The following is a 24,376-nucleotide window of genomic DNA, read 5'->3' on the forward strand; positions in this document are numbered from 1 at the left end:
GTTACCACATTTGATTAATTTTCTTATGTTATTATACACTGCTTTCCTTTTGTGCTTTTAAATGAAAACGTAATAAATATTCTTGAGGAACTCAAAAATATACAGAAATGTGACAACTGTTTCATTTTGAATAGAACTTTTTGAATCATTCCAACCCTAATAATCAGCGATCAGTATTACTGGTAACATCAATAAAAACCACTGTGCAATATTTTACAAAAGCAGAATTAAAAAAATGATCTTTGTTTAACTGAAGGTGCAGGGCAGGTTTTTTTCTGTCTGAGTTTTCTGCAGAGTGCATACTTGCTGAAGTACTATAAGTTATCTGGCGATTTACCCAACTAGCCTTGTTCTCAGCTCACATAATTTCAGGACAGCTTATTGGTCAGATCTTGTGTTTTAAAGGATGTGATGTGATTTGATATTAAATGTAGTGCACCACATGACTAGCAAGGCACAATGTACATCAATAGGCACAATACAACATCTGTGAAAGTTAATGCAATGGAGAATAAATCTAAAATAGACATATAAAGATTTTTGTTTTAGTCAGGGCACCTAACTTCGTGATAATATATACAGAGCTGTCCTGGGAAATATATAACAATTGATTTTTACATTTTCATTACAATTCCATACAATGTTTTTAACTGGTGTCCTGGGATAGGCCCAATGACACCAGGGGAGGCTCTATTATCACAAGTCCATGAACTGGATTAAGATGGTTTGATAATAGATGGATAGATGTGTTCAGGAATGCAGGAACATTTTTGACAAAAATAAATAAATATGCGAATAAATAAAATTACTGTAAAATGTGACAATAAATAAAGAAAAAGAGCATGAAATGTTAGCATAAATAAATGTGTCATAGAATATATTTTTTGGTGCTTATTTATTTAATTCTGTCCGGAATATTCATCCAAGCAAGACATGAACTACAGCTTTAATTTAAAATGGACACTTTCAGTCACAAAGCAGAAAAAGCGTGCTCTAGCGTGTGCTGTGTTTTTGTTGGTGAATCATCAGTACACTCTACTGTACTTTGGTCATCATATGTCACATTTACTGCAGACACTTCAGATACAGGCTCCTAATAATGAATTCAAAGTTTACAGAATAAAAGTAGCTGCTTGGGACAGTAATTCTGGGCAACTTTTTCTTGCATGTGTACTCAATATACAAAGTCACAACTTTGCGCATGAGCCATAGGATTCCCAAGTCAAGCATAGTGTGGACGTCTACTCTGCAGACAATTCACCAATCAAAAAACAGCACTTGTGTACTTAATGTTGCATTTGGAGGAATATTACAAACAAAATTAAATAAATGAATACATAAACAACAAACACATAATTCATGACACGTGTATTTATTCTCTCTCACATTTCATGCTCTTATTATCAATATTTTACAGTAATAATAACATTTTATTTATATAGCAACTTTTCCATTATTTATGTCCAAATTTATTTAACTATTTATTTTGAAAGAAATTTTCCTTCAAATTTAGGATCAACATATTTGAATTTATTTGTGGATATAACAATAAAGAATTCCCATCCCCCTAGGAGATATCCCTCCATGGAACAAAAAAAAAAAAGCTGTAGTTGCACTCTTCTATTACAATTAAGAAATATAAAACTCAGCAAAAGTATGTTGGCAAGTTCAACCTAGATTTTTTTTATTCCACAATTCATCTGTCGCTGCCTGGGTACCCTGTCCTACAAATATATACACCTGCCAAGCCTTGCACAATCTGCTAACTCCAGATCTATTTCCTAGTCTTGGTCCTTAAAAACCCCTGTACCTGATCCTGGTGGTTGCCATGGAACTCATGAATTAATGGAATTAGAATAAGAGTAGGACTCTTTGGCTTTGGCTTCAGTAACTAAGGCTAAAGAATAAATTTGCACTACTGACTTAATAGGTAAACTTCAGGAAATTATTTAAATTGCCTGTCTGTCAAATGTACTGTAATTACATTATTTGTAATTTTTGTTAAAAGAGTGAAAAATATGTGACAGACATGTAAGTTTTATCAGTTAGCACTTTTCACCTGTGGCTAATTTCAAACAACAATGGTGAGAGGGTTCCTGATGTGAAAACAGATTTTGGACTCTGCAGTGAGACAAAAGACAAACAAATCTCATTACAAGCCAATTGCTTAGTGATGTACTTAATTAATTACTGGAAGTGCAAGCCTATATTTTACACATTTGCTTAATTATATTGTTAAAGGAGCATGTTTATTTATTTTATATAAAGAAAGCTACACTGTTACTTATTCCAGGAGACTAAATTCACTGCTCATGCAAGGAATAATTTTAACCAATTACTGTATGAATTCAGCATATACAGTATATAACTACAAGCAGCAACAATAACAAGCAAATACAATGCACGTTCTACAAGGACTTAGAAATATTATCCCATGTGCTTTTGTCTTCCTCAGGTAATGATGCTCTTTCTGATTCATCCTTTACCCTAAATAGACTGCTTATTCAACTAACTGCACATATAAGGAAACCACAGCTCTTTTCACTTAACACAGTAAGTAAATGGTATACATCATCCCACTTTGGGCCAACCGGTGACAGTGCATTTAAAAAAACTGAGTTGTTAACAGAAGTGAGAGTTAAGTACCCATAAAGCTATAAATCCCTGCTCCCAATATACCATGCTGGCTTTTTAATGCAAAACAATGAGACGATTACAATAAAATCAGCAAACACTTTACCATAAAAACAATTTCCCTGTGTTATAATCCTAAATATTTAATGTATGGCATAGTTATTTGACAAGGCGTACGTACAAGATATAAAACTTTTCTGCATCTATTATGTGACATCTTTAATGATGCTATAACATAACATTGTTGCAGCACAAGTCTGATTTATAATTCAGAGTGCCAAGAATGGCATGATCCAAACAAGACAAAAAGACCTCAGAGAAAATTACTGCCTGTTCAGAAGTATTGTGTTGGTTGCTAGTAAGTGGCTTTTCCTAATTAAGATTAAATGTCTCCATAAAATAATTAAACCCAAGTTGTTGAGTCTTACTGGCAGTCAAAGATCTCAGATAACTAGCACAAAAGTGTAGATCTCAAAGCAGCTGCATAGTTTCATTTTCATATTCAGCCTTGGCTATTCTGAACTGGGCAGAATGCCCCATCATTTAAAATAGTGGTGAATTTTTCTCTGTGTGTCAATCAAGGTATAGTATTCTATGACACTCTACTGGCATTGGGAGTGGGGGTGGCATTTTGGAGAATGATATAAATTAGCACACTAGAGCTAAAACATCTGTTTTTCATAAGTGAAATGATCAGTTATCATCATCATATATTATCAGCAGTATATCAGTGGAGATGGCAGGGTCTTATTCATGCCACAACAACAGACAACCACAGCTTTACTTGAGAAACCACAATGTTCTCATCTTTTTCCAAGGCAAAAACATACTACTAAACAAGGCGCTGAAAGGACATTTTCCTTTAATAAATATGTGCTGTCACAGCAGAAATGGTGCAATCTGATCTTTTTAGGCTTTCTGAGAAATTTTTCTTGATAGCCTAAAAGCTCATGGTACTGATTAAAAGAATCTTGATCTATTCCACTTCTGAAACATCCACTTCAAAAGGAAGGCATACATAAAGACAGGGATAGCACACTGGGCTCATGTACTTGGCACACATGGTGTTTAGCGGACTTCAAATCAGTTACTTATTTGAGCAATCACTGTAAAAATAGTATACAGCTCTTATATCCACACACACATACAAAGAAGAAGTGCAAACTCCACAAAGACAGTGATTGGGTGTGTAATTCAATCCCCTCTTAGTATAGTGCTGCAGTACATGCTCAAGTTCAAAACTATAATACATTGACAGTAAATTGTTTAACCATATAACATTTATATAAATGAACACACATATTATGGTAAAATACAGTAAAATGGAGCAGTTTTAAAGTATAAACAAGTTCACAATACTCCTGGAACATTTCAATTATGGGAATTAAACTAATCCTTGAGAACAAAAGTTGATGGGCTTCACAGGTAAATATTTTCCCTCAGATAATCTGCCAGAAGCAATTTTATAATTTTTCATTAATTCAGTCAGTCATTATCCAATCAGCTATATCCTAACACAGGGTGATGGGGGTCTGCTGGAGCCAATCCCAGCCAGCACAGGGCACAAGGCAGGAACAAATCCCGGGCAGGGTGCCAGACCACCACAGGGCACACACACCCATACCCACACACCAAGTACACACTAGGGACAATTTAGGATTGCAAATGCACCTAACCTCCATGTCTTTGGACTGTGGGAGGAAACCGGAGCACCCGGAGGGAATCCATGCAGACACGGGGAGAACATGCAAACTCCACGCAGGGAGGACCCGGGAAGTGAACCCGGGTCTCCTAACTGCGAGGCAGCAGCGCTACCCTTCATTAATTCATTATTTTCTAAAAGCTTAAGGCTTTGATCTCTGGACCTGATACTTTATGTACAAAGTTTTCACACTTTTCAGGGTCCACATTGGTTTAATTCCCCATGCATTCTGTATTTATTGATTATTCTAAGAATGTGTGGGTTAGGTTAACTGGTGACACCAAACTAACCTGAGATGAATGACTGTCGGTGGGGGAGTGAGCCTTGAGATGAATGGATGAATTGACTGCTTATTGCTCATATGACCAGTGGTGACCAGATGACTGACAATTGGGTAATTGTTTTCTTTGCAACTGGTATCTAGTCACTCTGTCATGATGAGGAAGAACAGTGTCTCCTGCAAAAGAAAAAAATATTCCAAGCTAAAAGCTGAATGGTGAAGCAGACAGAGGACTTGAACACAAATACTTCAACAAATGGAATCTGTATGCCATAAATTGTACATGCTTTTCAATGGAAGGCAGGACTCTTGACCATTGAATGAGGTGGAGTGGCAGATTTTCAATTGGAAAGTTTGATCCTGCTTGAACATATATCACATTTGTGTACTACTTTGATTTTCCAGAATTATTTATTTAAAAATATTTTAGCAAAAATATGCATTTGTTTTTGACATTGTAAGCATACAACTGAGTAGCAGACATGTAGATTATGTTAGCCAAGTAACTAGAAATTGTTTTCATAGATATTTTAATATTGCTTGCTAAAGTATCTATCTATCTATTGTTAAGTATTGGCTCCCTCAATAAATTTTTCACTACACACTTTTTCTTTTTCAGTAATACTCTGAACATTACTTTAAGTGAATCGTAACTATTAGTGGTTCCAAAACTATTTGACATGTAGGTTAAGATTTTTACTTCAGCATTGTCTGAGGTAAGTGACTTACAAAGGAAATGTGAGCTAGAAAAAGGCATGGATGGACAGACAGGTGAATAAAAGACATGGCATAGTGGTATTACAGGTTGTGCTGCAGACTTTCAGTGTTTGTGTACTTACTGGGTTATTTTCTGTGTGTATAGGGTACCAAAAATACAAACCGGATTCCAAAAAAGTTGGGACACTAAACAAATTGTGAATAAAACTGAATGCAATGATGTGGAGATGGCAAATGTCAATATTTTATTTGTAATAGAACGTAGATGACAGATCAAACGTTTAATCCGAGTAAATGTATCATTTTAAAGGAAAAATATGTTGATTCAAAATTTCACGGTGTCAACAAATCCCAAAAAAGTTGGGACAAGTAGCAATAAGAGGCTGGAAAAGTAAATTTGAGCATAACGAAGAGCTGGAAGACCAATGAACACTAATTAGGTCAATTGGCAACATGATTGGGTATAAAAAGAGCTTCTCAGAGTGGCAGTGTCTCTCAGAAGCCAAGATGGGTAGAGGATCACCAATTCCCACAATGTTGCGCAGAAAGATAGTGGAGCAATATCAGAAAGGTGTTACCCAGCGAAAAATTGCAAAGACTTTGCATCTATCATTATCAACTGTGCATAAGATCATCCGAAGATTCAGAGAATCTGGAACAATCTCTGTGCGTAAGGGTCAAGGCCGTAAAACCATACTGGATGCCCGTGATCTCCGGGCCCTTAAATGACACTGCACCACAACCAGGAATGCTACTGTAAAGGAAATCACAGAATGGGCTCAGGAATACTTCCAGAAACCATTGTCAGTGAACACAATCCACAGTGCCATCCGCTGTTGCCAGCTGAAACTCTACAGTGCAAAGAAGAAGCCATTTCTAAGCAAGATCCACAAGCTCAGGCGTTTTCACTGGGCCAGGGATCATTTAAAATGGAGTGTGGCAAAATGAAAGACTGTTCTGTGGTCAGACAAGTCACGATTCGAAGTTCTTTTTGGAAAATCTGGGACGCCATGTCATCCGGACCAAAGAGGACAAGGACAACCCAAGTTGTTATCAACGCTCAGTTCAGAAGCCTGCATCTCTGATGGTATGGGGTTGCATGAGTGCGTGTGGCATGGGCAGCTTACATGTCTGGAAAGGCACCATCAATGCAGAAAAATATATTCAGGTTCTAGAACAACATATGCTCCCATCCAGACGTCATCTCTTTCAGGGAAGACCCTGCATTTTTCAACAAGATAATGCCAGACCACATTCTGCATCAATCACAACATCATGGCTGCGTAGGAGAAGGATCCGGGTACTGAAATGGCCAGTCTGCAGTCCAGATCTTTCACCTATAGAGAACATTTGGCGCATCATAAAGAGGAAGGTGCGACAAAGAAGGCCCAAGACGATTGAACAGTTAGAGGCCTGTATTAGACAAGAATGGGAGAGCATTCCTATTTCTAAACTTGAGAAACTGGTCTCCTCGGTCCCCAGACATCTGTTGAGTGTTGTAAGAAGAAGGGGAGATGCCACACAGTGGTGAAAATGGCCTTGTCCCAACTTTTTGGGATTTGTTGACACCATTAAATTCTGAATCAACATATTTTTCCCTTAAAATGATACACTTTCTCAGTTTAAACTTTTGTTCCGTGATTTATGTTCTATTCTGAATAAAATATTAGAAGTTGGCACCTCCACATCATTGCATTCAGTTTTTATTCACGATTTGTATAGTGTCCCAACTTTTTTGGAATCTGGTTTGTATGTGTAACGCTCAAAACTGTCAAAAATAATGCTTTTGGTTTGATTCTTTCCCTGATTTAGGACAGACTCGTAAATGGCAGTTGAAGCTGCCAAGACATGCTACCTATGACTCTGAAAATTGTATAAGGAGAGTGTGAAGAATTTTGTTGTGGCCAAAAATTAATGTAATGTTTGATCTATATCAAAAATGGTGGAAATACTATTAGAGCAAGTAAAAAAAATTCACAGTAATTACTGTTACAAATAATCTGAATTAAAAAGAAGAGAATATAACAATTTCATATCTCCTCATTCACTAGTCACTCATCACTCCACTCAAAGGACTGCAACATGAGCAGCTGCTTTAGTTGTCAGTCCACCTCTTGCTTTCATACCTCATTTATTGTAATTATACCTTAACAAGCTTAGCAGTACCTACCCATAAGAAGTCCTAACCAATGTGACAAAAAGAAATCTTTTATGGAGATGTGATAAAAAAATCTAAGAACTAACACTTTAAAATGCAGCATTGCTGCAATATATACTGTAGCTTGTTCTGTCGCATTTGATGCTACATAAAAATATACAAGGTCATAAATAGCAAAGTTTTTCTGTGGCTAATTAAAATTTACACATTATCAAAAAGAAAGCACTTTATATGTTTTATCATATTTTAAGAAGAACGATTTTACTATGCTTCAAGGAATTAGCATTTACTCTAAGACAGCATATCACTATACTCAGCATTTTCAATTCAAGAATTTATCCACCCATAAAACAACAGTAATTTAAATCTAATGAGAATGGCACATAACAAATTCATGATTTACTTCATGCAATTAATGCACTGTTTCTGCTCTATGTTATATCTTCCATTCTTAGCCTGCAATGTTTGTTTGGCTTTAAATATAGTTGTCTGACTTAGGGTAAATATATTGTTTTGTTGCACATTTTCATTTTCTGTGTAACATTCCATTAAATTGGAGAAAAGGGATTAGAAATAGAGGACATTAGATAACGTTGGCCATCAGTTACTAGCAATCCTTCCTGACTGTCTACATTGTGTAAAAAAATAGAAAACATTTAAGAAGGGAAGGAGATCCAGAAGGAAATGCTATTAAATTTGCCAATGATTTTCTAAAGGCAAAAAAGTTGAAAAAAGATGTTTGGCTGATGTCTTGTCTTGTTAAGCTATTGGCTTATAACTGACAACTACTTCCTGTCACTTTGGCCAGAAGACGAAAAAAAGGAGGAGGAACTGAGGTTAGTGTCAGTCTTCTCCTCTTAGAGCTGATTCTTCTCTTCTGAGGCCACAAGCAACACACTTTCCCTCCCCACACCATCTCTACAATTCAGCTCCTATAAGAAACTCACACCAGCTTACATGCATGACAACAGAAATTCATGTTGTCATGTAAGACTAACCAGTTATAGAATCATGTATCTGCAATGTTAGTTCATGCTACAGGACTACTTACCTTTAAAAGCAGATAATGACAGCTAAACTTTAATAAATATAACACTGTCAAATGTTTGTATTATTTGATTCTCTAGGTTTACTTCAGTGGTTTCTATTGAATTTTGTACCTTTATGCCCTTTCTATTATTTTATGCTCTATGAGGTTAGGCTATAACCTAAAATAAGTGCATTTAAAGGTCTATGTGGATGTAAAAAGATTACATTAACGCTTCTGAAAACTAATTATGTATTCTGTGTGTTACACTATGTCAGCCAGAGAGGTAGTGTGATAGCAGAGGATTCAGTGAGGCTGAAAAACAGCTGCCAGAAAAAAGGTAATGTTGTATAAAATATGTTAATATTACTTAATGAAAATGAAATTAACCTGTATTTACACCTAAAATACATGTATAAATCAGTTCAGTCACATGATAACAAATTTAGCTTTTCATGTGAAACTATCAACCTGTACTATAAGTTTTCAGTCCTGCAGGTGACTGATGTTGTTCATTTTTGTTGGAGTAAATAAATATCACTGGCTGCACTAACTGCTAACAAGCACACAATAATCACTCTACAATATATTCTGAAAATGTTTTCCAGTGTTTAGACATACAGTATGTAAGCTTAAAATGAAGGACTAAATTGAAGAAAAAAAATCTAATTTTCAAGGTTTTATTCTGGCATGAAGAAGTTAGCATTTTGCTACTTTTAATTTTTGAGTTTTGGTTGGTTTCATTTGCATGTTTTCCCTCTTCCTAATGCAGGTTTCCACAGAAGACTCCAGACTCAAAAACAATCCTAAATTGTGCTTTTATGTTTACTAAATATTCTAAAAAGCCCTGGAGTGATTTAATTCCATGGCTGACTAGTGGTTACTTATACTGCTAGTCTCTAACCTGCAACTGTCAGGATAGGCTCCCTCTGAACCTAACCAGGAACAGTAGCTTTTGTAAATTAACATAAACAATTAAAAAGATTACCAGAGGGTATACAAACTTGTTGAAAGTCAAAAAATCGGTATATTGCAAACCTCAATACATTTTTACATTTTTTTGACTCTTATACAAAGTGTTTTACACTATCAAATCAGTTGATCTTACACTAAAGAAAGAAACTCGCTAATTTCATATTTTTACTAACAGAAAATTATGCAACCCAGCCACAGGGGATGCACAAACCAGTGTGTTTCTTCGCGCCGGTCCCAATTCCGGATAAATGGGGAGGGTTACGTCAGGAAGGGCATCCGGTGTAAAATTTTGCCAAATCAATATGCGGACAACAATACAAATTTCCATACCGGATCGGTCGAGCCCCGGGTTAACAACGACCGCCACCAGTACTGTTAGCCAACAGGGTGCTGGTGGAAATTGGCCGAAGAAGAAGAAGGAGAAGAAGAAGAGGGGGGAGACGTGACCGGAGGAAAGGAGGAAAGTAAAGAGAGTGGAACCAAGGGTAGGAACTTTGAATGTTGGCAGTATGACTGGTAAGGGGAGAGAGTTAGCAGATATGATGGAGAGAAGGAAGGCTGATATATTGTGCGTGCAAGAGACTAAATGGAAGGGGAGTAAGGCCAGGTGGATTGGAGGTGGATTCAAATTGTTCTATCATGGTGTGGATGGGAGGAAAATGGGGTAGGAGTTATTCTGAAGGAACAGTATGTCAAGAGTGTTTTGGAGGTGAAAAGAGTGTCAGGCAGAGTAATGATTATGAAGCTGGAAATTGGAGGTGTGATGATGAATGTTGTTAGTGCATATGCACCGCAAGTTGGGTGTGCAATGGGTGAGAAAGAAGATTTTTGGAGTGAGTTGGATGAAGTGATGAACAGTGTACCCAAGGGACAGAAAGTGGTGATTAGAGCGTATTTCAAAGGGCATGATGCTGAAGAAAACAGTGGAGACAGGAGGTGATGGGTAGGTATGGTGTCAAGGAGAGGAAAAAGAAGGTCAGAGGATAGTGGATTTTGCCAAAAGGATGGACATGGCTGTGGTGAATACGTATTTTAAGAAGAGGGAGGAACATAGGGTTACGTACAAGAGTGGAGGAAGATGCACACAGGTAGATTACATCCTATGCAGAAGAGTTGATCTGAAGGAGATTGAAGACTGCAAAGTGGTGGCAGGGGAAAGTGTAGTTAAGCAGCATAGGATGGTGGTCTGTAGGATGACATTGGAGATCAAGAAGAGGAAGAGAGTGAGGGCAGAGCCAAGGATCAAATGGTGGAAGTTGAAAAAGGAAGACTGCAAGGTTGAGTTTAGGGAGGAGGTGAGACAGGCACTGGGTGGCAGTGAAGAGTTACCAGACAGCTGGGAAACTACAGCAGATGTAGTAAGGGTGACAGCAAGAAGGGTGCTTGGCGTGACATCTGGAAAGAGGAAGGAGGAAAAGGAAACCTGGTGGTGGAATGAGGAAATACAGGAGAGTATACAGAGGAAGAGGATGGCAAAGAAGAAGTGGGATAGTCAGAGAGATGCAGAAAGTAGACAAGAGTACAAGGAGATAAGGCAAGGTGAAGAGAGAGGTGGCAAGGCTAAAGAAAAGGTGTATGATGAGTTGTATGAGAGGTTGGACACTAAGGAGGGAGAAAAGGACCTGTACCGATTGGCTAGACAGAGGGACCGAGCTGGGAAAGATGTGCAGCAGGTTAGGGTAATAAAGGATAAAGATGGAAACGTACTCACAAGCGAGGAGAGTGTGTTGAGCAGATGGAAAGAGTACTTTGAGAGGCTGATGAATGAAGAGAACGAGAGAGAGAGGTTGGATGATGTGGAGATGTGAATCAGGAAGTGCAATGGATTAGCAAGGAGGAAGTAAGGACAGCTATGAAGAGGATGAAAATGGAAAGGCCGTTGGTCCAGATGACATACCTATGGAAGCATGGAGGTGTTTAGGAGAGATGGCAGTGGAGTTTTAACCAGATTGTTTAATGGAATCTTGGAAAGTGAGAGGATGCCTGAGGAGTGGAGAAGAAGTGTACTGGTGCTGATATTTAAGAATAAGGGGGATGTGCAGGACTGCAGTAACTACAGGGGAATAAAATTGATGAGCCACAGCATGAAGTTATGGGAAAGAGTAGTGGAAGCTAGGTTAAGAAGTGAGGTGATGATTAGTGAGCAGCAGTATGGTTTCATGCCAAGAAAGAGCACCACAGATGCAATGTTTGCTCTGAGGATGTTGATGGAGAAGTTTAGAGAAGGCCAGAAGGAGTTGCATTGCGTCTTTGTGGACCTGGAGAAAGCATATGACAGGGTGCCTCGAGAGGAGCTGTGGTATTGTATGAGGAAGTCGGGAGTGGCAGAGAAGTATGTAAGAGTTGTACAGGATATGTACGAGGGAAGTGTGACAGTGGTGAGGTCTGCAGTAGGAGTGACGGATGCATTCAAGTGGAGGTGGGATTACATCAGGGATCAGCTCTGAGCTCTTTCTTATTTTCAATGGTGATGGACAGGTTGACAGGTGAGATTAGACAGGAGTCCCCATGGACTATGATGTTTGCTGATGACATTGTGATCTGTAGCGATAGTAGGGAGCAGGTTGAGGAGACCCTGGAGAGGTGGAGATATGCTCTAGAGAGGAGAGGAATGAAGGTCAGTAGGAACAAGACAGAATACATGTGTGTAAATGAGAGGGAGGTCAGTGGAATGGTGAGGATGCAGGGAGTAGAGTTGGAGAAGGTGGATGAGTTTAAATACTTGGGATCAACAGTACAGAGTAATGGGGATTGTGGAAAGAGGTGAAGAAGAGAGTGCAGGCAGGGTGGAATGGGTGGAGAAGAGTGTCAGGAGTAATTTGTGACAGACGGGCATCAGCAAGAGTGAAAGGGAAGGTCTACAGGACGGTAGTGAGACCAGCTATGTTATATGGGTTGGAGACGGTGGCATTGACCAGAAAGCAGGAGACAGAGCTGGAGGTAGGAGAGTTAAAGATGCTAAGATTTGCACTGGGTGGGACGAGGATGGATAGGATTAGAAATGAGTACATTAGAGGGTCAGCTCAAGTTGGACGTTTGGGAGACAAAGTCAGAGAGGCAAGATTGCGTTGGTTTGGACATGTGCAGAGGAGAGATGCTGGGTATGTTGGGAGAAGGATGCCAAGGATAGAGCTGCCAGGGAAGAGGAAAAGAGGAAGGCCTAAGCGAAGGTTTATGGATGTGGTGAGAGAGGACATGCAGGTGATGGGTGTAACAGAACAAGATGCAGAGGACAGAAAGATATGGAAGAAGATGATCCGCTGTGGCAACCCCTAATGGGAGCAGCCGAAAGATGAAGAAGAAGAAGACTAACAGAAAACTATGCATTACACAGTAAATTCACAATTGGTATTCTCATTACACTTTATATGTTAAAACACTGAGCACAAGCGAAAAGCTAATTTTGAATTTGCTACATAGTCATACGACTGTAGATTTTCTGTTAATACAGTCATTTAAAAAATACACTCCATGAAATGTTCTTTCTTTTTTAACATATGTGGACATATCAAGACTAGACCTTCATTTAAACAAAATCTATAAATAAAGGTTATATAACAAGCACCATGCTACATTTACATTTTATAGTTAATTATAAAATTTATATAAATACAAATGCAAATTTCACATGCAGAAAAAATAAACAGACTTCTACAATTATTACTACCTCAAAAACATAAAATTAAGATCAGGAGCACTAGATCAGGTAAAAATCATGACAACATCGTTAGAGAGGATCAAGTCTCATTTAGACCTCAGACATTTAGTTTGGTTTGCTCTTTGTTGCTGAGGTGTGTATTATCACCATGTCTAGATCAATGAGTTCACAGAGTCTTTCAAAAAGGAGGATATAAATGCCTATGAGTCTGGGAATGTATTTTAAAAAGATCTCCAAACAATTGAAAAACAACCATTTCACAGTCTAGAACATCATCTACAGGTAGGTAAGATTTCAAACATCTGCCAAATTGTCCAGGCCAGGCCGCCCCAGAAGGTTCAGCCCCAAAGCAGAGTGCAAGATACTAAAAGAAATCTCTAAGAACTCCAGAATTTCATCATGGGACCTACAGGAAGCTCTTGCCACTGTCAAAGTACATGACTCGGCTGTTAGAAAGAGACAGAACAAATAATATCCACATGGGAAGTGTGCCAGAAGGAAACCTTTGCTGTCCAGAAAAGAACATCAGGCATTGATTAAAGGTTGCCCATGAGCATCCATGCAAAGACCAGAACTTCCTGAAAAATTTGCTCTGGACATCCAAGGCAAAGATAGGAATATCTGGCCAAAATACCAGAAGACATGCTTGGTAAAATCAAAACACATCATCTGACCAGAAAAGCCTGATACAAACTTTAAAGCATGGTGGTGGAAATGTTATGGTTTGGAGCTGTTTTACTGCATCAGTGCCTGAGCAGCTCACCAGAACCAGCACCAGCACCACCACTATGAATTATTCATTGTACCAGAAGGTGACTGAGGATAATTTGAGACTATCTGTTAGAAGATTAAGGCTGAATAAAAAACGGGACCTTGCAACATGACAATTACCCTAAACATAAAAGTTATATTTTACTGTTTAGACTTAAACTACAGTATATTCTGTATAGGTTTATGGATATGTTATCACACTGCAGTGAAACATCTGTCTAATTAGCAATTCCAGAACTTACTTCAGCACTGACAGTACCTTGAATGTTATTTCAGTTAAACCCATTGAAACTCACTAGATACTAAATCTTAAACTGTCACTACTAAGTATTTTGGTCCCTTTTTATTTTCTTTCCATAAATGATCACATTTTATATTTTTAATAGATTTATCATTAATCAAATCCAAATACATACTGTGCCTTGCCAAAGTATTCATTCCCTTGAGCAATTCTGTTTTTTACATGACACTGTTTAATATTAAAAAAAAATGCACGCAGGAAAACATGGAAATCAGCTGTTAGCATAAATATTCAGCTCCTGTATTATGGAAGGTCTAACTTTACATTGGTAAAAAAAAAAACAAAACACTGACTAAACTAACATTTACAGTTGTCTTTCAATTGCCCATTACCAGTAAATGTCCGAGATGAGTTAAAGGGCCATTATTTAGGTTGTGGGTTTGAAGTACAGCTATAAAAATGAAGACTAAAGAGTCTAGAAATTAGAAAAAAGAATACAAAAAATATGTATGTGTTTGTATATCTCAATGGGCTCTATTGGCCCAGTTATCAATAACTGGAAGTTGCATCGTTATAAACTAAACCACACAGACATTATGATCATCTTCATCAATGGTTTAAACTGCCATTTTCCAGGTTTATCTAAGTAAGCCAGTTCCTCCAGCAAACCTGCTTCTCCACTCCTGACAGTCCTGGGCATCTTTACGTATCATATACTGCCATCTCTACGAAGTCTTCAATGGCCTCATTCCCTCCTTCTCAACATTAATGCACCAAATCACCCTCTGCCTTTCACTTGACACACATGCATACCACCTTAAGCCCTATTCGTATGGGATTTGTTTAAAACCAGGAGGTTAGGTAAAGTAATTATTACCAGAAGAACTGTACAATTTCAGTCCTATCCAAACAGGTCCTTCAGTAATAATTACTTGACCCAGTACCTGAAGCAGAAAAAGGAACTGCTTGTACTCCTTTTTTGGTATGTGCTGAATAATGGGGGGATGGGGTATCACTCGGAGTTCCAAAGATGTGCTGATACGCATAGTTTGTACAGAAAATGGAAAGGCGAAGGTAAAATGTAATGGGGGGATTTTCCCCTAAGAAGGCTCGAGCAGGCATACTGTTGTTGTTATAAATAAAGAACGCTAAAGTCTAAACCGATGCTACACACCAGTACACATACAATAATTGCTGGTAGTTTTAAGACAAGAATGGGGAAATTCTGTGTGGTGATGCACATTAGGGGTCTGTGGCAGTGTGCAAATTTTAGAATAAAAACACTGTGACAGACTCTATGGGAGTGGGCATGGCTGAGGAGCTGGGTTACTGCAGGGTGTTTGGGATGGAGGCAAGCTGATTGCTGGATCAGGTCAGCAATTCCACTTAGGTAATCTACAGATTGTAATCAGTATATCACAACCACAAGAATATAAAGGATGCCAGGAAAGAGGGAAAGATCAAGACCAAAGAGAAAGAAAAGAGACAAAAGTAAAAAAAACAGTCTGGAGGTTAAAAGGAAAAAAAGAAGGATCATGGCAGGGTTGGTGCTGCTATAGAGTGGAGGGAAGTGGCCCTGGGTGGAGCAAGCAGACAGCACTTACAGGGCAGGGTCGCACCAAGGAGCCAGAGCAACCAGCCGCTAAATGCCAAGAGACGGCAGTAAGAGAAGGGAGCAGGGCTCGTGAGGTTCCCCACTGAATGACTAGAGATAGTGGCAGATAAACGAACCAGAAACTCATCTTTGTTTTCTCCAGCTCTGTATCATGTTACACCTTCATTGGTGATGTCTCACTCTCAAAGAACATAATATTCTTCATACAGCTTTCATCAACTTTACCTTTTGGTGACAGAGACAGTGCTTTAGAATTCTTCCATGTATCTCTTACCCTGTCTATGACTGTTGTGCCTTCACCTCAGACAGCATGTCACCTAAGTATCTAGACTTCCCTACTTTCTCCAAAACAACTTCCATGGCAGACCACAAAATGCCTTCTTCAGATCTACAAATACATAATGCAGCTATTCCATTCACCTAATGCTTGTCCTGCATTTAGGTGACAACAATTATCTCATCCATTGCTTTCTTCCCAGAAATGAAACTAAACTGCCTTTCACCAATTATTAACTTATCCTTGACTCAATTCTCAAGCAGCATCTCAACTACCTTTATTTTTTACTCCAGAATCTTGACTGTTCAATATGAACCACACTACAATAGATCACCTCTTCCTTTGTATACTGGAAAGAGCACACTTCTTCAGGAATTCTTCCCTCACACACAATTTTGCATAGGTCTGTCAATCAATCAACTCCAGGACATTCTGCTGCCCTTCTAAAGTTACCGACACCACTCCAGTTGGGTGTGCAGATTTATCCATTTTCATCTTTTTCTGTGCTTTTGTGATATCCTTGTGCCCACCACAATATTTTTCTAGCATTTTGCTTTACTTTCTGATAAACTACCTTGTCACCTTCTGCCTCTACTCTTTTTAACAAATGAAATCTGTAGCTCAGCCTTTCACCATGTTTCCTTGTGTCTCCTTTGTCCCATTGTCCAACCTCATATTTTTGTTGTTTTCAATTATAACTGCTATCCACTGATGTACCAGACATATCAACTTTATCAATTTATCTCAAAACTCATGTTACTCTTCATTTCTTCTGCCGACCTGAGGGGCATACAATAAAACTACAGTATTTTCATCAGTTGTTTGCTAATAGTCATCTTATTAACTACAGTACTCTTAGTCGCCCTCTTCATATCCACCACATTCCCTATTTTCCTGCCACAAGTACACTGTTTCCAGCTTTGCCTTGGCTTCACTCTTGCCAGAAAAACTCTTACCTTCCACCATTCCACTAAGTACTCTCACACATTCACCTTTCCACATCATCTCTTACACGTAGCACATATGTGCTCTTCTTCTCAAACCAGCCAAATGCTGATCCTATCTCAAAACTCTAAGAAAAGATTCCATCTCAAAACTCTGTGTAAACAAGGTGGAGACTTGTGAAAGAATCCATTAAGTGGCACCCTGACATAAAACACTGTCAAATAAAAAAAATGAGTTTTACATCTTTGAAATACAAGTGTCACAGAGAGTAAAATTTCAGTTTAGGATTGGTATTTAGTAGAAGCAGAGAACTGTTCAGGGAACTAAACGCTTTTGTATATGTACAGTATATTGAAGGCAGCAGTTAGATCTTGGTTAAGAAAGATTGAAGTTAAGTAATTATTTACTGGTTGCAGGAGATTCAAAATGCAGAGGCATGGCTTATTTTCAGTTAGTCAAATCAGGTGCATATCACTCCTATTTTCGGGTCACCCCACTGGCTCCTGTTATTGCACTATTTAAGTTGAAAATCTTGATGTATGCATAAAAAGTAGTCAGTTGATCACCACCTCTGTACTGTAGATTAAGGCACTCATAGGGTTCTAACCTCCATCTGGTCCACTCAGATTTACTAATGAACAACGTCCGGTGATAATATTTCTATGTGGCATCAAATCTCAATCTATACTCTTTTTATATATAGCTCCTATCTGGTGGAATGAAATACCCATCTTCATCTAAACTGCTGACAACCTCACTGTTGTGAATATCTTTCTAATTGAAAACAGTTTTGATGCTAGGGTCCTTGTACCAAAGAAAAGTAGCTAGTCTTGTGATGTTCTGTTGAGTTCTTCTTTAGGTGGTCAATTATTTTTACTTGATTATGCTGACCTCTTTTGAATGTTGCTTTGAATAAAAGTGTCTACTAAATGAGAAAATGTAATGTAAGTATATTGTATGTAATGTTCTCACGTCCAATTAATTAAGTATATTGCGATATTTTTAAACAATGTAGTGCACCTTTACTTTTTGGTTCTGTAAGCTTGCCCCAACTGCAAGGTATTTGTCTGCAATGTGCCAAAGGTCATTAATTTTTGCAAAACAAAACCATGACTGTTTTACTAATACCAAGTGTTTTGTAAAACCTGAGAAGGTCTAGGCAAGCAGTAGTCTAATAAAGTATTAGGATTATGACTATTATTGTTCTTTAATGATTGGCACAGCAACTTAACACAAGGGCCCCTAAGAGTGTATATTCTCTTAATGGTTTTGTAGTTTTCATCACATTCTTCATTATCCCCTTAGTTAAGCACCTTGCTGAACTCCCTGTGTTCACAATACTATGTAGCCAGATACAGCTGTAACTCCATTATCAAGTTTGCCAACAACACTACAGTTATGGGCCTGATCACAGACAGAGATGAGCCTGCATACAGTCAGGAAGTGAGACTACTGCCAAAGTGGTGTCAGGATAACAGCCTTATTATCAATGTCAGAAAAGCAAACTAGCTGCTGATTGACTTTAAGAAACAGGAAGTAGCACATGCCCTTATTTACATCAGAGGTGATGCTAAGGTATACCTTTGGGTCACCTGCATCACTGACACCAAGTAGAATAAACACACAGAGGTTATCAATAAGAAGGCTCACCAATCCTTGCACTTCCTCAGATGTTACCTTCAGTAATGACCAGGTGTACTGTGGTGTCAGTCCTCACAGGATGTATCACATCCTGGTTCAACAGCTGCTCTCCACTAGGCCATAAAGTCCAAAAAGGGTTGTGACAACAACAGAAAAAATTACTGTCATGGAGTTATCCATAATTCAAGATATCCACAGTGTGACATAGTGTTTAAGGCATTGCCAGTCAAACCCTGAGGCTGTGCGTTCACGTCTCGCTACTGAATCAGTATGACAATGAGCATGACAATGAGCAAGACACTTCACCTGCCTGTGTTTAAAACTTGAAAAAGAAAAGAATGTGACCAGTTGTATCTCAAATGCCTTGAACAAAGGTGTCAGCCAAATAAATAAACAATAATAAATAATATACACTGCCTCAGAAAGGCAGGAGTGTACAGTATAATGAAGGAATTCATCCATTCTGCCCTCTGGAAAAAGATTAAGGACCATCTGTACATACAGAACAAAGTTCAGAGACAGATTTTATCCCCAGGCAACAAGACTGCTGAACAAGCATTGATTGCTAGTATTAACACTATTAGCCATCAACATACACTTACTGTACAAATTCTACACTTCTTCCATTGTATTAGTTATCTGATTTGGTAGATTTCTGTATATTCATGTCACATTACTTTGGACTGTCATATTGTCAGAATTTGTTATTATTGCTTAACATGTGATCTACATCCTGTATTTTGCAATGTCACTTACTGGAATGCCACATCCCCGAACTGACAGTTATCTGTGAGCTATTTGCTGTGTACACTATTTTAGTTTATCTGCTCTATATTATATAATTACTGAATCTCAGACCTGTCACTTTATTGCTTAATTCCTAAGCTGCTGAGGTGACTCCAACTCATTTACAGCATTGGTCACTTAGAGTAGAATTCACAACAATATGTTTTATTTTTGGAGTAGCATATAATCAAAAAAATAAGAACAGGTGCATGCATGTGAAATTTCTATAAGGACTGCCAAAACTGGCTGAAGAAACAAAGTGAAAAACGTCATGGCAACTGATATAGTGTTCTTGTTCAAAGTTCTTGCAAAAAACAGACTAAACCTTGAGTTCACTTACTATACTATAAACTGATTAACAGTATGGAACTGTTTGGTGAAATCTGATGTACTGGACAAGTGTCTTCTACACAGGGAGATTTTGAACTGATAACTTATTAAGAATGTAAGAGGAGTGTAAAACATATTGGAGGGGGTCATTTACTCTTCACATATGAAAATAAATTATGTTTGTTAATTATGAATCTGATTTTTTAAATTTGTGTGTGGAGTAAGAGGCATGTAGTGCAGTAGCAGTGGTAAAATAACATCTGAAATTGTACTTTTATACTTGTACTTTGTTTTGTTTATTTTTAAATGCACAAATCTTTGAGTTTAGCAACTAAGCATTTCAGTACATACCATATTGTATGCATTATCTGTATGTGACAAAAATAATGTGACTTTGTCTAAATTTATTTAGGATAAGGTGTGGTATATGGAATTCAGTTGAGGAAAGAGAAATGTGTATTATTAGGAATGTGGTTTTCATTGTATATATATATATATATATATATATATATATATATATATATATATATATATATATAGTATGCCAAATAAAAATATTGAAGTTTTATATTTGCTATGTTCCTTGATTGAATACTTAAAAACAACAAAAAAGCTAATTTTATTCTACTGCCTTATTCTACCTTATATTTACTACCGTAGTCTGTATATTGGTAGCTATTGCACAATTTTCTGTACTCTATAGTGTTTATTGATCTCTATTACTGAATTACTGGTTGGTTAATTGTATCATTAATTATTAGTCAATGGTTGTATTCTGCAAGGAAGTTGCTCAAGTGAAAAATTAATTATACTTGAACACTACTCTGTATATATGAACATTAGGCTTTGACTGATTTGATTGAAATGTATTGTCACTATATGTCATATCATTTCTAACCTGCTTAATCCAGACCAGGGCCATGTGGGGTGCTGGAACCTATCCCAGCGAGCATAGGACACAAGGCAGGAACAAATCCCTAACAGGGCGCAAGTCCATCACAGGGTGAATACATGCACACACGTCAAACACACACTAGGGCCAATTTAGCATCGCCAATCCATCTAATCAGCATGTCTTTGGACAGTGGGAGAAAACCCACGCAGACACAGGAAAAACATGCAAACTCTACGCAGGGAGGACCTGCAACGTCAGGTAGCAGCACTACCACTGAGTCACTGCGGTGCCCTTTGTTAATACGAAATATAATATTTATATATGACTAAAGATTTACATTTATTGTGACTTAACATGTCTATATATGACAAATGAGCAGGCTGCCAAACCGGTAATCCTGCAATGGAGAATTTGTTGCCTGGTTTTAAATAATATAGATGCCCTAGCGATAATAAAAATGCAAATTTAACACACATCGGCAAACTGAACCATAAACTAGGAAAGCCTAAAAGGATAATACCTAACAAATTCGAAACGGAGAACTGTAATGAGTAAAAAAACAAGAAACCCCAACAAGAGAAATTTTAGGAAGCGTATGCACAGCACTACAAAAAAAAATAAAACTAAAAACGAACACAACTACAGGCCATGAACAATAAACGCCTACTGTGACACTGATAACTTTATAAAACAGTTTCCATCCGTACGTCAGTCACGCTGCATTTAAACTTTAAGTCTCGTTTCGTTACCTTCTTCGACGCGCTCTCTTATTCGGTCAAGGTAGAGGCTTAGCGGAGCACAACACGTGTAACTATGGCAACGCAATCCTTCGCTTTAATTGGCCAGTTTGGCAGGAAGGCAAGCCAATGGATTTCCCACCTATTTGACGCTAGCCCAATGGAGTTTGAACCTGGAAGGCTGGGCTGTAGTGACGTAATCGCTTGCTTAGCTCCCGGGTGGAAAACCCGAGAGAGAGAGAGGGAGATGGAGGGGGAGCGAGCTTGGTTCCGCGCTGCGGACACGAGCTAATCGTGCTTATGGGGCTGGGTCGTTTTTTCCTGCGCAGTTATTACATTTGTAACCTTTCGATGGCACTCGTCGATTGGTGCCACGGACTGTCGTAATAGCGACCCTTCTGCTCCTCACGGTAAGTACTTGTTTTAAATCGTTCGATTACCGCCAACCCCCTATTCCTCTTTACTGTTTTTTTCTTCCTTTCTATTTTTTACGTTGACGCGAGTTACGTAGACTTAGCTAAGTGCTCGCGAGTCACAACAGTGTCATTCTTAAAGGTTCGATCTGTACCTATTAATCCGGAGCGCGCGACCGACTTCACGTGACTCCTCGTTTGGTAGTTCGAAATCAACGCTTGTGGGGAAATCAAAGTAAAAAAAGTGCTGGCTTCTCGGGAGTAGTTTCAGCTTCGTTGCCTTTAGCTTGTTTAAACGCTCGTGTAGCCCCTATTTTCTCCTCACTTTGCTCGCCTTTACCTGCTTGCTTTCAGCAGTTGTTCAAGCGGTGCTGTTGGTGGTGTTTTGCCCAGTTTAGATGAGTCGGCTTTTGCAATCGCTGTTTCTGGCGCGGCGCGAGGCAGGTGTGTGCTGTAGAGGAATTCGAGGAATGCTGCGGGCAAAGGCAGTAACTGCCGTGTGGATCCATTGTGTTATCGTTCTCATTTTTCGTTGTTTTATCATATTTTATGTGTCGATAAGGAAGGTTTAAATAAGTTTGTGGGCACGAAATCAGCAACTTAATCTTAAACCCATTCCCACGTTGTCAGCGCTCACCTGATTGACAGGTGGTCCTTCAGGTTCCATTTAAAGCGTTGAGCCATGTCCTGCGGGTTTTATGCTGCAGGCACCAGGCTTTTTGCAAGCAAGGGATCATTCTGCCTGCTGTGTTTATCGAGCTTTATGCAGAATGTGCTTGTATGGGTCTTGTGATGGATAAGCGATTTTAAAGACAATGGTTTCATTTACATGAAGAGACGGAGTTCGACTTTCCTGGTACTGCTGCTAAATCGATGGGCGTGTCGCATGCGCTCCCCATCTGAAATAACACTACACACCCCTCATCAGGATTGTTTTTAGTTTTTTCTTTTTTCCTTTGCGGAACAATCCGCGAAAGGGATCGCCTTTCGTTTACGAGAGATTAGTTTTACATACGCGCGCTTGTTTTGAGATGTCCTTACGCCACAGAATTAAAACCAGTCGTAAATGACAAGGGGCTTGACGATGATGCTCCTACTTTTGAAAGCTATTTTTAACCACTTTTTATTGACAGGATCACATTTATTCGGCAAGTACGTCAAATGCACATTTAATTTGCTATAGTGGATTTAGCGCGGATGCTAACAATTGCACTTGACTTGTATTCTGCATTATACCTCATACAGATAGCACCATGCATGCAGTGTGAAAGGAGCAAGCACCTCAGTGGTACATCAAGCACATTGTAAAGTACACTTTTAATAAGCTACATTCGGCTAAACCTTATTTTCTGAATCCTTTAATCCAATGTAGGGTTGTGGGGAGTCAATGCAGAAACTGGCCCAGGACATGGTGCCATGCCATTGCCTCAGACCTAGTCTGTTTAATGTTGCCAAACATTTAAAGCTTATCCTGGTAACATTGTGCACAAATCAGGAAACAATTCTAGCGAGAGTGCTAATCCATCATGGGGTACATTCTCCAAGAGGCAGACTGTGTAATATGTTGTTCTGGTGGATGTTGGATGAAGAATGGGCAGCGCTTTGGGGTAAGGGACAAAGTTGTAGAATGGTGTGGCAGCTGGTAATGTATAATTTTCACAATCTGTTGTAGCCATAAGATTCCTTTCATTAAAAGGACATTTTCAGGAACCAAGTGGTTCTAATCTTTCAAACCGTGTGTGTCTGAAATGAAGCTTTGAAATAGGTTAGTGACCTGAATGACAGCGTCTTCTAGTATGTGTTCCAGCTGACTGTTTTATGCCTGAGATGTGCAAGGAAAATCGGCGCTGATGACTTCTGCACAGGTTAAGTGAAATGCTACAGTTTGCCCTTGGAGCAGCCTCCACCTAGAAAGGGGTGATTTGATTCATTAGTACGTAGACTTGACCTCCAATTGGCATTAAGAATCTCCCGTGTGTTGTGGCAGTTGAATTGGAGATCTAATGTTTGTTTTGTTTTTTTCCTCTGTCACTGGCATTTTTGCTTTGCTGCCTTCCCACAAGTTCTACATTTGTTAAGCATCCATATATAACTGTCATATGCAGATTCTGTCATCTAACTGAGAAACATTAGTCCTGTTGGTGGTCTCTGAGACCACTATCATCCTTGCTCAAATAATTGTTCTGTTTTGCTGATTTGCACAGCTGAGTTATATTTACCCAATTTATTTATAATGGACTTTACTGTGCATTGTGGGACTTTTCTTCGTATTGGATATTTTGTTACTCAACCATTTATTGTTTTTTCAGTAACCACATCCTGAGTTTACCTTTGAATGTTCAGCCTCATGTTGTATTTATCTTAAACTGAAGAACTAATTAAGAGCAGTTCCTAGAGAATGGGGTATTTGACTCATAGTAGTTTAAAATACCATAACTATACACATGAATATGCCCTTTAACAAATTATGTAACTACTAACGGTGTCTGCTTACATGAGTGTGTTACAGTAATGGAGATTAACTATTAAGTCAGTTCTTTTCTGATTTTTATTTAAATTCTACGACAGCTAGTG

At 38.5% G+C, this 24,376-nt stretch overlaps 2 protein-coding genes across 3 annotated transcripts in view; one reads left to right on the forward strand and one right to left on the reverse strand.

The window, feature by feature from the left end:
- The window catches only part of LOC120531755 (coiled-coil domain-containing protein 148-like), a 233,834-nt gene extending 212,407 nt beyond the window's left edge, over positions 1-21,427 (reverse strand). The window contains exon 1 of the mRNA XM_039757449.1: positions 21,402-21,427. The gene's annotated coding sequence lies outside the window, so the exon portion shown is untranslated. The remainder of the gene's footprint in view (positions 1-21,401) is intronic.
- Positions 21,428-21,627: 200 nt separating this feature from the next.
- The window catches only part of pkp4 (plakophilin 4), a 312,340-nt gene continuing 309,591 nt past the window's right edge, over positions 21,628-24,376 (forward strand). For both annotated transcript variants that reach the window (XM_039757447.1, XM_039757448.1), the window contains exon 1: positions 21,628-21,799. The gene's annotated coding sequence lies outside the window, so the exon portion shown is untranslated. The remainder of the gene's footprint in view (positions 21,800-24,376) is intronic.

This window comes from Polypterus senegalus, chromosome 6, assembly GCF_016835505.1.
Source record: "Polypterus senegalus isolate Bchr_013 chromosome 6, ASM1683550v1, whole genome shotgun sequence".
NCBI classification, from domain to species: Eukaryota; Metazoa; Chordata; class Cladistia; order Polypteriformes; family Polypteridae; genus Polypterus; species Polypterus senegalus.